At 47.8% G+C, this 13,865-nt stretch overlaps 1 protein-coding gene across 1 annotated transcript in view; it reads left to right on the forward strand.

The window, feature by feature from the left end:
* LOC116967774 (leucine-rich repeat and fibronectin type III domain-containing protein 1-like protein) overlaps positions 1–353 on the forward strand; it is a 98,339-nt gene extending 97,986 nt beyond the window's left edge. The window contains exon 3 of the mRNA XM_033014379.1: positions 1–353. This exon is cut by the window's left edge and continues 1,259 nt beyond it. The gene's annotated coding sequence lies outside the window, so the exon portion shown is untranslated.
* Positions 354–13,865: the final 13,512 nt, after the last annotated feature.

The following is a 13,865-nucleotide window of genomic DNA, read 5'->3' on the forward strand; positions in this document are numbered from 1 at the left end:
CAACATTTACACTCATTTCAGAAGAAGGCAAAGCCTTTGATATTTATTGAAAATAGAAACTAAAAGCGTATAAGAGTTAACTGACGGAACAAAGATTTGAACATAATTGGAGAACCTTCCAGTAATACATTTCCTTTCATGTTTGATATTTGTTATATCTGGCTGGCCTGGATCAATTTCTGTGTAAGTGTATACATTATATCTATAAAGGTATCCTGCTGGAGATATTTATATAGATATATGTATCTGTATTCTACATTTATATATCTATATAGTACTGAGTTGTCCCACCCATGATGTTTTTAAAGACCCTGTTGATGAACATGTTTTTATATTAAAAACCTGCGCCATCACATCTTCTGATGATATTTTTATTTGGGTCCCTCCCGTGTGTGATGTTTAACAGGTACATGGCCATGGGTTTGTGGGCACGGCTGGTGTTCTATTGAGCGATGACATTGCCCTTCAGCTTGGGCCTCTGGAAGTTTGGTTTAATATAGTTTGGAGATACAGCGTGGAAACAGGCCCTTCGGCCCATCGAGTCCACGCAGACCAGCGATCACCCCCTACACTAATACTATCCTACACACACTAGGGACAATTTACATTTACACCAAGCCAATTAACCTACAAAGTGTATGTGCTGGTCGGTGTGGACTTGGGGGGGGGGGCTTATTCTTGTACTCGCTAGAATTTAGAAGATTGAGGGGGGATCTTATAGAAACTTACAACATTCTTAAGGGGTTGGACAGGCTAGATGCAGGAAGATTGTTCCCGATGTTGGGGAAGTCCAGAGCATGGGGTCACAGTTTAAGGATAAGGGGGAAATCTTTTAGGACTGAGATGAGAAAAACATTTTTCACACAGAGAGTGGTGAATCTGTGGAATTCTCTGCCACAGAAGGTAGTTGAGGCCACACAGTTCATTGGCTATATTTAAGAGGGAGTTAGATGTGGCCCTTGTGGCTAAAGGGATCAGGGGGTATGGAGAGAAGGCAGGGATGGGATACTGAGTTGGATGATCAGCCATGATCGTATTGAATGCCGGTGCAGGCTCGAAGGGCCGAATGGCCTACTCCTGCACCTATTTTCTATGTTTCTATGTTTCTATGAAGTGCCTGTTTCTGTGCTGTATCTCTAAAACTATAAAAACTAAAAAAGGGAGCGTCCTTATGAGTGTTTTATTGAACGTTCCCCTGTGCTGGAAGTCTCGGTGCAACCAGCACACCGGGATACTGCTAAACAGCTGCCAATAGCAGCAAAGACTGATTTAGTGTCTGCACCATTTATTGCCATTCCCTTTAGCGATGCTTCCTGCGATTCCTCTCTCTCTCTCTCACGTCACTAGAAATGTTAATCTGCCCCTCAAGGGACTCCTACACCAAGCAGTTCATTGCTTTGGTGAATATTTTTTTTTTTTCTTAGTGGTTTTTAATTATTAACAAGAGTTTGCATTATTAAAAGTCTTTTTAAAGCGAGAGAAAGATACATTTGTCTCTTGCAGTTCTTAAGCGTATGAATGTGTGTACATTTGTGGATTCAGAGCGGAATCGACCACAAAATCCATCCTTCATCTTACAGCTGTGTATGTCCTGAGCTTGCACACGCCAGATGTTCGGTTCAGTGTAGTTTATTGTCACGTGTACCGAGGTACAGTGAAAAGCTTTTGTTGCGTGCTAACCAGTCAGCGGAAAGACAATACATGATTACAATCGATCCATTCACAGTGTACAGATACATGATAAAGGAATAACGTTTAGTGCAAGGTAAAGCCAGCAACGTCCAATCAAAGGTACACAAAAATGCTGGAGAAACTCAGCGGGTGCATCAGCATCTATGGAGCGAAGGAAATAGGCAACGTTTCGGGCCGAAACCCTTCTGCAGACTGATGGGGGGGGGTCCAAAGTCCAATCAAAGATAGTCTGATAGTAATTCAGGACTGCTCTCTGGTTGTGGTACGATGGTTCACTTGCCTGATAACAGCAGATGGGCCTGCAGCAAGTGTCAGATGTTATAAGCACATCCAGTACCTGCCAGGGACTTGGCCAGCTGCCATCTCATTGCATGAGGTACAAGGAGTATATAACAGCTGCCTGTGCGCTGCGTAGAGTTCACCACACTCCCACCACTGGTATTTCTGCATGATGCCATTATATGAGTGAGTTGGCATGTTTAGTTTAGAGATACAGCGTGTAAACAGGCCCTTCGGCCCACCTAGTCCGTGCCGACCAGTGATCCCCGCACACTTAAGCCCCTGTCCCACTTAGGAGACCTAAACAGCAACCTCTGGTGACCTTGCCCACCACCCAATGTTTCCATCAGGTCACCGGAGGTTTTGGTCACTCTCCCTAATGGTTGAAAGTGGTTTCCGCGTGGTCGAGGCTTCATCTAGGTTGCTGCTGTTTAAAACCGGCCTCGACTAAAAATAGGTTGCCGTTTTAAACATCGATAATTCTTTAGTCGCAGGTCTAGTCGAAGCCGGTTTTCTTCATAGTGGAGGAAGGTTTTCAACATATGCGTGGGAGGTGGTAGGAGGTTGCAGGTCACCTCCACCTTGATTTTTTTTTGGGTGGCGTGCAAGCTCACCAGAGGTTGCTGTTTAGGTCTCCTAAGTGGGACAGGGGCTTAAGTGTGCGGGGATTGCTGGTCGGCACGGTCTAGGTGGGCCGAAGGGCCTGTTTACGCGCGTATCATACTAACATACTAAGTTTAAAGGAGATGTGTGGGCAGGTATTTTACACAGAGGGTGGGTGGGTGCCTGGAACGCGCGCTGCCACGGGTGGTGGTGGAGGCAGATATGATAGTGGTGTATAAGAGGCTTTTAGACAGGCCCGTGGATATACAGTGAATGGTGGCAGATGGACCACATGCAGGCAGAGGGGATTAGTTGAACTTGGCATCATATTCGGCACGGGCATTGTGTTTGTCGCTGTACTGTTCTATGTTTATGTTTAAGAAGGAACTGCAGATGCTGGAAAATCGAAGATACACAAAAATGCTGGAGAAACTCAGCGGGTGCAGCAGCATCTATGGAGCGAAGGAAATAGGCAACGTTTCGGGCCAAAACCTTCTTCAGACTATGTTCTATGTTTATGTTCAGCTTCAAAAAAGAAAGTCTGATTTCTTCTCTGGATGACTTGAGGGGTTAATGAAGTTGTCCACAGTATCAATGGCACAGTGGTGGAGAGATTGCAATGGGACAGGAGCTCTCCTCTTAGCAATGATCTCAGGAGAAGATTGGCTCTTGGGGAGGTGTGACCAGCAATAACAAGTTATTTTCTGAAACCACTGCAATGCATCAAATAGATCACCTGCCCACAGAAGAACATTAGTTCATAAGTGATAGGAGCGGAATTAGGCCATTCGGCCCACCAAGTCTACTCCGCTATTTAAACATGGCTGAGCTATCTTTCCGTCTTTATCCCATTCTCCTGCCTTCCCCCCATAACCCCTGACACCAATTTCGGATCGAGACCCTTCTTCAGACTGATGTGGGGGTGGGGGGGCGGGAAGAAGGCTCTCGACCCGAAACGTCACCTATTCCTTCGCTCCATAGATGCTGCCTCACCCGCTGAGTTTCTCCAGCATTTTTGTCTACCTTCGATTTTTCCAGCATCTGCAGTTCTCTCGTATGCATGATGGATCGGTCAGCCCAGGCTGTTCAGTGGTACTGCCCCACCCCACACAATGTAGGATTCCTCATGCATAATGCATGGCGGCTTAATGAAGGTTCTGATGTGAACTGCAAGTGAAACACAGTGGGGAGGAGCAATGCTCTGTTCAAGGGTCAAGAGAAACTTTTGTTTCAGTAAATTTGAGAGTATAAATGATGTAAAAGACGTTGACACGAATGAATCGGTGTGCGGTTTGTTCTGTGTGTGTGTGTGCCAGTGATGGGGAGCCTCGGATTCACACACTGTTCATTACTAATCTACAGGCATGGCCATTCAAGCAATAATGAATGCAATGTTCCGTCCCTATCAGCGCTCCAATGTGTACAAGGGACACAGATGGCACAATGGGCTAAGTGTTCGGCTGGCAACCGGAAGGTAGCCGGTTCGAATCCCGCTTGGAGTGCATACTGTCGTTGTGTCCTTGGGCAAGACACTTCACCCACCTTTGCCTGAGTGTGAATGTGTGTGAATGTGTGTGAGTGATTGGTGGTGGTCAGAGGGGCCGTAGGCGCAGATTGGCAGCCACGCTTCCGTCAGTCTGCCCCAGGGCAGCTGTGGCTACAGAAGTAGCTTACCACCACCGAGTGTGACTGAGGAGTGAATGAATAATGCGATGTAAAGCGCCTTGAGTATTAGATAGGCGCTATATAAATCCCATCCATTATTATTATTACAAGGAAATTAAAGCTGGGAGCTTTGACAGCTCTAATTCCTGTCCCATTGGGATAATCAGCCTTCCTTTGGTTTGAGCTCATTGTGTTAATCCCACAATGAAGAAGTTTCCATCTTTGATGGTAGTTTCGTTTTACAAATACAGCGCGCAAACAGGCCCTTCGGCCCATCGAGTCCGCGCTGACCAGTGATCTCCGCACACTCGTACTATCCTACACACACTAGGGACAATTTTACACTTACACCAAGCTAATTAACCTACAAACCTGCACGTCTTTGGAGTGTGGGAGGAAACCGAAGATCTTGGAGAAAACACACGCAGGTCACGGGGAGAACGTGCAAACTCCGTACAGACAGCACCTGTAGTCGGGATCGAACCTGGGTCTCTGGCGCTGTGAGGCAGCAGCTCTACCTGCTGTGCCACCCTTGAGCACTGGGGTGATTGCAGAAGAAGGGGAGGCCATTCAGCCCCTCTAGCCCCATTCAATAATCAATGAGTCAGGTTCTCTCTCCCAGGATGGAAATATCAAAGGGTGTGAGACCTCGTTTTTTAGGTGAGAAAGGCAAAGTGTAAAGGAGATGTGTGGGGCGGGTATTTTACACAGAAGTTGGTGGGTGTCTGGGGTGGTGGTGGTGGTGGTAGAGGGATATGGGCCAAATGCAGGCAAAAGGATCTAGGTTAGCACAGGCAATGTGGGCCGAAGGGCCTGTTTCCTTGCTGCACAGCTCGATGACTCTACAATCAGGTTTTGTGGTGTTTCAAGGTGAGACAGATCTAGGCTGGTGTAAGGTGAATAAATGTCAATTAAAGATAATACAACAGGAATGCTGAATGAACCAATTAGATGAACAGTCGGTGGGCCAACGAGCAGCTGGATCAAAGTTATCCCAGCAATGAACAGCTGTGCTCCCTGAATCTAAATGTTAGCTGTGATTAGTATTAACAATGGAGAAAAGGCAAAGAGCTATGAAAAGGTTAGGTGGTTTCACAATTCACAGATGCTCAAAGTGCTGGGTACACAAGGAATTGCAGATGCTGGAAACGTCAACAAAGCACACAGTGCTGGAGGAACTCAGCGGGTCAGGCAGCGTCTGTGGAGAGCATGCACAATCGGGTCGGGACCCTTCTTCAGGCTGATGGACTGGAGGTGAGAAAGCTGGAAAATAGAGGTAGGGGCAGGTTTATAGCTCGGCGAGTGATCGGTGGATAGAGATTGATCCCTGGGATGGCGGGACTGTCATATGAGGAAAGATTGAAAAGACTAGGCTTGTATTCACTGGAGTTTAGAAGGATGAGGGGAGATCTTATAGAAACATATGAAAGTATAAAAGGATTGGACAAGCTAGATGCAGGAAAAATGTTGGGTGAGTCCAGAACCAGGGGCCACAGACTTAGAATAAAGGGGAGGCCATTTAGGACGTTTTCACCCAGAGAGTTGTGAATTTGTGGAATTCCCTGCCACAGAGGGCAGTGGAGGCCAAGTCACAGGATGGATTTAAGGGAGAGTTAGATAGAGCTCTAGGGGCTAGTGGAGTCAAGGGATATGGGGAGAAGGCAGGCACGGGTTATTGATAGGGGACGATCAGCCATGATCACAATGAATGGCGGTGCTGGCTCGGAGGGCCGAATGGCCTCCTCCTGCACCTATTGTCTATGTTTCTATGTTTCTAGATGGTGGGGGCGATAGGCAGGTGGGTGGAGTAAGTGACAAAGGCTGGAGGTGAAAAGGAGACAAAAGGGGGTCAGATACGGAGAGAAGAGGTGGAGTGAAATGTAAAGCTTGAGGGAGAGAGATGGGTGGATGGGGACGAGGTGTGGGGAAGAGGGGGGTAAAGTGGAATTGGGGGCTTGGGGATGGGAGATCTCTTACTCTCTTGGGCAGGGCTGTTGCCAAACCAGGCTGTGATATAACACAGTAGCTGCTTTGTAGAAGTTAGGAATATTGCAAGCATTATGAATTTCCTCAGTGTCTTGAGGAAGTATATGTGTGTTTTTTACAGTCACTTCATTGTGTTTGGTCCCGGACATATTGCCCACCCAAGCACTGGTCAAATGGTCATTGAGTTGATTTATTTCACATTGAGTCAGAGTCATAGAGTGATACAGTGTAGAAACAGGCCCTCCAGCCCACCTTGCCCACACCGTCCAACATGCTCCATCTACACTAGTCATAGAGTGATACAGTGTGGAAACATGCCCTTCAGCCCCACTTGCCCACACCAGCCAACATGCCCCATCTACACTAGTCCCACCTGCCCATATCCCTCTAAACCTGTCCTATCCATGTACCTGTTATACTGCTTCTCAAACGTTGGGATAGACCCTGCCTCAACTACCTGCTCCAGCAGCTTGTTCCGTACACCCACCACCCTTTTTGTGACCAAATTACCCCTCAGATTCCTATAAAATCTTTCCCCTCTCACCTTAAACCTATGTCCTCTGGTTGTTGACCCCTCCACTCTGGGCAAGAGGCTCTATGCATCTCCCAGATCTATTCCTCTCATGGTTTTATAGACTTGGGGCTTGACACATGCACAAAGTTAGAGTGAGGGAGGGACGTTTGGAACTGAAGATGGGCCCAAAAAGCCGGAGTAACTCAGCGGGTCAGACGGCATCTCTGGAGATAAGGGAATGGGTGACGTTTTGGATCAAGACCCTGCTTCAGACACTGAGGAATGGATGGCTACAACTCCACAGCATTGCAACCTCTCTCAGCCCTGTTGCTGACTGGAGACTACTTTGTGCAAGTGATTTAAATCATGTTCAGGAGGTGCTTTTACACAAAGTTAATGAATTTGATTAGAGCAGTGACATTGAATTATATGCAGTGCGGGTGTTTTTGACATTTTTGAAAGACTGTGCCTATTGAAGACAGAATGAGTTTGTTGTCACGTGTGGAGCAGCCACTGGACTCTGGCTTCAATTTCCTCGTTTTATGAAAAACATGATGAATAATTATTTAATCGCGGCTCATTTCCAGGGCGCGCCAGCTCGGACCACAGAGACGGCACGGTGGTGCAGCGGTAGAGTTGCTGCCTTATAGTGCTTGCAGCGCCAGAGACCCGGGTTGGATCCTGACTACAGGTTTTCACACCTCTGTACCCTTTGCCCGATGGGAGAGGGGCGAAGAGGGGCGAAGTGGCCAGGGGTGGTGGTGTTTACAGTATGCAGGGATGGAGGGATATGGGTCACGTGCAGGCAGAGGATATTAGTTTAGGTTGGCATCATGCTCAGTATGGACATTGTGGGCCGAAGGGCCTGTCCCTGTGCTGTACTGCTCTATGTTCTGTGTTCTTCTCCTGGGTAGTCTGTGCCATCTTCAACTGTGGGTGAAAGGTACAGAAGTGTGAAAACGCACACCTCCAGATTCAGGGACAGTTTCTTCCCAGCTGTTATCAGGCAACTGAACCATCCTACCACAACCAGAGAGCGGTCCTGAACTACTATCTACCTAATTGGTGACCCTTGGACTATCCTTGATGGGACTTTACTGGCTTTACCTTGCACTAAACATTATTCCCTTAACATGTATCTGTACACTGTGGACGGCTCGATTGTAATCATGTATTGTCTTTCTGCTGACTGGTTAGCACGCAACAAAAGCTTTTCACTGTACCTCTGTACACGTGACAATAAACTAAACTGAACTGGTTGTGTGCGCCCCTGGTCTGACCTTGGTAAAGGCCACACCTGGTAAACAGGTAGGAAATAGACAGGAGCTGGAAGCGATGAGTGCAGGCCAAGTTGGCCCATCGCACTGCCCTTCTCACCTCCCCTCATTGTTCTCTTGTCCACGATTCGCTTCAACGTTTCCCAATGGACTAATTTACAGGAACTCGCTGGGTGGGCAGACTGGAGGCTGAGTTGTTCATCAATAGTCATTTCCCTTTTTCAATGACTGGTCAATAGATTATTCTTCTGGAAGACAAGAGGGGTCTGCATCGATCTCACACAAAGCCAGGGTCGATTTCTCCACCTAATTCTGGAAATTACTGACAAACTGTTTGTTCAGATTCTCCAATTGAATAAAGATAGAATCAGTCTGTTCTAAGAATAAAAGATGTTTTAGTGATCAAGTGGTGGAGCTTATTATGTGATGAGCATTGAACGAAATGTTGGCAATGTTCAATAGTCTTTGTATCCTCATCATCATCCAGCATTGTGTAGACCCATGGCCCCCCTCCCTGAGATGCAGACCTGTTGGCATTGTCCATCTGCGAGAGATGACCGTGTGGCTTGGTGTTGGCGTTGACCTGCGATCCCTGGTTGTTTTTCCTGTTGTGACTGATGAGTGCTTTAATTTCCCTTCTTGCTGTTAACAAGTTGTCCACGCCTCAGCTTGCAGCTAATGAAAGTTCCACTAGTGGGAGAGTCTAGGACCAGAGGGCACAGCATCAGAATACAAGGACGTACCTTTAGAGAGGAGATGAGGAGGAATTTCGTTTGTACGTCCACGTGGGTTTTCTCCAAGACCGTCAGTTTCCTCCCACGCTCCAGGTTTGTAGGTTAATTGGATTGGAATAAGTGTAAATTGTCCCTAGTGTGTGTAGGATAGTGTTAGTGTCCGGGGATCGCTGGTCGGCATGGACTCGGTGGGCCGAAGGGCCTGTATCTGTGCTGTTTCTCTAAACTGAACCAGGCAGTGAGGAAGATGGAGAGAAACATAGAAATGAGGTGCAGGGGGAGGCCATTCGGCCCTTCCAGCCAGCACTGCCATTCAATATGATCGTGGCTGATCATCCACATTCCAGCATCTGCAGCTCTTTGCTTCTTCAAGTCATGGAGAGAATTTCAAAACCGATTTCTCCACATCACCTGTGTTTTCTTTACAGAAGGAGCCTGACTGTGAAACAGAGACTGTGTGGGCAGGTGCTGCCATGTCACATTCACCAGGCATCTCAACGCAAACCTGCATCTTCACAAAGCCACTCTACCATCAATAATGTTGACATTGACCCTGTGAATAGGGAGTCGGTCACATCCACTCCATGGGCAGCAATTAGGAAGTAGCAGAGATCATTTCACATCACATAATTAGTTCCAGCAATGTTTTACTTCTTATGTTTAATCCCCTTCAATTTCCACATGAAAGTGGCCTCATTAGCAGAGAGTGGGCAAACACACACATTAGTCACAGCATGACTTTCAAATCAGATGATTGTTTGGGAAACAAAAAATAATTAGTTGTTGACTTGTGCCCTCCCCTTTGCAGACTACAATAAGTTGTGGAATACTACTGGGGCTTGCCATCAAGTTTCATTTGGAGTGAATTTTAAATCCACGTTAAATCCTTCACTAAGACGAGTTGGAAGGAGTGTCCCGTGACCTCTCGTTCCATGATTCCCTCCGCACCATCGAGAGCATCTATACTGGGCGCTGCCTCTACAAGATGGCATCTATCATCACAGGTTCTCCGATTTGCGATTAGCCTCACTTGGACAATGGAGGGGACAGGTGGTCATGGTGGTGCAGCGGGTAGAGTTGCTGCCTCACAGTGCCAGAGACCCGGGTTCCATCCTGACTACAGGTGCTGTCTGTACGGAGTTTGCACGTTCTCCCCGTGACCTGCGTGGGTTTTCTCCGAGATCTTCGGTTTACTCCCACACTCCAAAAACATACAGGTTTGTAGGTTAATTTGCCTGGTATAAATGTCAATTGATCCTAGTGGCTGTAGGATAGTGTAAGTGTGTGGGAATCGCTGGTGGTCGGTGCAGAATCGGTGGGCCGAATGGCCTGTTTCCATGCTGTATCTCTAAACTAAACCTGGGATAGAAAGGTCAGTGTGGGAACGAGTCTGAAGAAGGGTTTTGGCCCGAAACGTCGCCTATTTCCTTCGCTCCATAGATGCTGCTGCACCCGCTGAGTTTCCCCAGCAATTTTGTGTACCTGGGATAGAGAGGTCTGTGTGGGAATGGGAAGGAGATTTAAAGTGTCCGGCAACTGGGAGATGAGGGAGGTTCAGGTGGGCTGAGCGAAGGTGTTCAGCGAAACGATCGCCCAGTCTACGTTTGGTCTCGCCGATGTATAGGAGACCACATCTTGAACAACGGATACAGTAGATGAGGTTGGAGGAGGTGCAAGTGAACCTCTGCCTCACCTGAAAGGACTGTCAGGGTACATGGATAAAATTGAGGGAGGAGGTATAGGGACAGGTGTTGCATCTTCTGTGGTTGCAGGGGAAGGTACCTGGGGAGGGGGTGGTTTGGATGGGTAGGGACGAGTTAACCAGGGAGTTGCGGAGGGAATGGTCTCTGCGGAAGGCGGAAAGGGGTGGAGATGGGAAGACGTGGCTCGAGGTGGGATCCCGTTGATGGTGGCAGAAATTTCGGAGGATTATGTGTGTATGCGATAGCTGTTGGGGTGGAAGGTTAGGACTAGGGGGACTCTGTTGCAACTCGGGGGAGCGGGAGCAAGGGCAGAGCTGTGGGGTACTGAGGAGACACGAGTGAGGGCCTCATCTATGATGGGAGAGGGGAACCCCCGTTCCCTAAAGAATGAGGACATCTCAGATGTTCTCGTATGAAACGACTCATCTTGTACATGGACTTGCCCTGTATTTAAATATTATGTGTGTGTGTACGTGTATTTGTGAGTACATGTGTATATGTGTATTAGAATGGATGTCAAGGGTTATGGGGAGAAGGCAGGAAAATGGGATTAGGAGGCAGAGATCAGCCATGATTGAATGGCGGAGTAGACTCGATGGGCCGAATGGCCTAATTCTACTCCTATAACTTATGAACGTGAACTTCTGGCGGGGTCCGCAAGCTCCGAGTCGAGCTGTTGCCTGCATCCATCTCCACTCCATCTCCACACAAGTCCCCGTCATTACCTGGAGGATTGTGGTCCCCTAATTTGATGAAGGACATTCTTGCTATTGAGGGAGTGCAGCGTAGGTTTGCAAGGTTGGTTCCTGGGATGGTGGGACTGTCATGTGCTGAGAGAATGGAGCAGCTGGCCTTTTATACTCTGGTTTAGAGGAATGAGAGAGGATCTTGTTGAAATATATAAGATTATTAAGGGATTGGACGCGCTAGAGGCAGGAAACATGTTCCCGATGTTGGGGGAGACCAGAACCAGGGGCCATAACTTAAGAATAAGGGGTAAGCCATTTAGAACGGAGACGAGGAAACACTTTTTCACACAGAGAGTTGTGAGTCTGTGGAATTCTCTGCCTCAGAGAATTCCACAGACTCACAACTCTCTGTGTGAAAAAGGGCAGTGGAGGCCGGTTCTCTGGATAATTTCAAGAGAGAGCTAGATAGGACTCTTAAAGATAGCGGAGTCAGGGGATATGGGGAGAAGGCAGGAACGGGGTACTAATCACATTGAATGGCGGTGCTGGCTCGAAGGGCCGAATGACCTACTCCTGCACCTATTCTATTGTCTCTTGTCAAGGCGGAGAGTGAATCAGACATCGGAGCGATGATTGACTAAATCCCCGACTGTGTGAGTTGTGTGAAGGGAGCAGGTGAGAGAGATTCAATTTTACAAGATTATTGATCAAAGTCTTGTAAAGCATTGGTTTAAATGTGCCAGTATTACAGATGGTTTGACAATCAACACTTTCGGGAGGTCACTTTCACACGCAGGGAATAGATGCGATCCAATCATCCCTGCTCAGTTTAGTTTAGTTTAGAGATACAGCGTGGAACCAGGCCCTTCGGCCCATCGAGTCCACACTGACTAGCGATCCCCGCACGTTAACACTATCCTACACACACTAGGGACAATTTACACAGACACCAAGCTAATTAACCTACAAACCTGTACGTCTTTGGAGTGTGGGAGGAAACCGGAGCACCCGGAGAAAACCCACGCAGGTCACAGGGAGAACGTGCAAACTCCTTGCAGACAGCACCCGTAGTCAGGATTGAACCCGGGTCTCTGGCGCTGTGAGGCAGCAGCTCTACCTGCCATTCGTGTTGAGCTGAGGTCCTGCCTGCCCCTTCAGGTGAGGCTGAGGAAGATCCGGTGGCCCTTGTTCAAATCTCATCTCATCATAGAGTCATGCTTCGGCCCAACCTGCCCATGCGGACCAACATGTCCCATCTTCACTAGACCCACCTGCTGGTGTTTGGCCCATATCCCACGACACCTGACCTATCCATGTACCTGTCATATTGGGAAGTTAAAGTCACCCACTACGACAACCCTGAGGACACCGAATTGAGGTTGAGGATAGACACAGAGTGCTGGAGTAACTCAGCGGGTCAGGCAGCACCTGTGGAGAACATGGATAGGTGACGTTTCACAGAGTGCTGGAGTAACTCAGCGGGTCAGGCAGCATCTGTGGAGAACATGGATAGGTGACGTTTCACAGAGTGCTGGAGTAACTCAGCGGGTGCAGCAGCATCTATGGAGCTAAGGAAATAGGCAACGTTTCGGGCCGAAACCCTTCCGGGTTTCAGCCCGAAACGTTGCCTATTTCCAGAAGGGTTTCGGCCCGAAACGTTGCCTATTTCCTTAGCTCCACAGATGCTGCTGCACCATAACTCAGCGGGTCAGGCAGCATCTGTGGAGAACATGGATAGGTGACGTTTCACAGAGTGCTGGAGTAACTCAGCGGGTCAGGCAGCATCTGTGGAGAACATGGATAGGTGACGTTTCACAGAGTGCTGGAGTAACTCAGCGGGTCAGGCAGCATCTGTGGAGAACTTGTATAAGTGACTATTCAGGTCGAGACACCTTGAAGAAGGGTCTTGACCCAAAACATCATTTATCCATGTTCTCCACAGATGCTGCCCGTCCCGCTGAGTTACTCTGGCATTTTGTGTCTAACTTCAATGTAAACCAGCATCTGCAGTTCTCTCCTCCACATGAGGTTCAGGATAGTTGCATGAATAGACTGTGGGGAGATATTCTACAGACAAACGTAAGGTTACTAGTGAAGTGATATAGTATCTGTTATTGTTTCCATCCCGTGGATCACATGCTGGAAAGCACGGCATTCCTCATTTCAAAACTAATTCCCTGGAAACATTGCGAACAATTGGACAAGTTGATTGACAAGCTTGAAGAGACCCAGAATTAATGCAGACATAAATCATATTAAACAGAAAACACAGATCTGTAGAATGAGACCATGACGCCAAGTGTGGCAAGGCACGCACGGAGGCAAGAATATTTAGCATATTGCAAATAAACATTATCTTTGCAGAGAGAGCAAGACTCGTTCGAAAGATATTAAATATAAGTAACATGTTGTCTGAATACAGAGGCAGAATTACAGGCTGACTTTCCAAGTAACGTTGATGGTTGCTAACAGACACTAGGAGCTGGTGTCGGAGTTGCCAGCTTCGTGCCTGATTGTCGATGGGGGAGAAACAGGGCCTTTCTCCAGCGCACATATGTCCACAGCTCACAACCAGCTCCTGGGGGAAGTGTAGAGGCACAGAGCTGGTTAGCTCACTGGATCAACACCAGTCTATAAATGGTTCCTGCCGGTGACAGGCTTGCAAGCTGCATTAATATTCTGCCTGTGTTTGCCCATGCTACAAAAGGCAGCAATCTCTCCAG

This window comes from Amblyraja radiata, chromosome 41 (genome assembly GCF_010909765.2).
Source record: "Amblyraja radiata isolate CabotCenter1 chromosome 41, sAmbRad1.1.pri, whole genome shotgun sequence".
NCBI lineage: Eukaryota > Metazoa > Chordata > Chondrichthyes > Rajiformes > Rajidae > Amblyraja > Amblyraja radiata.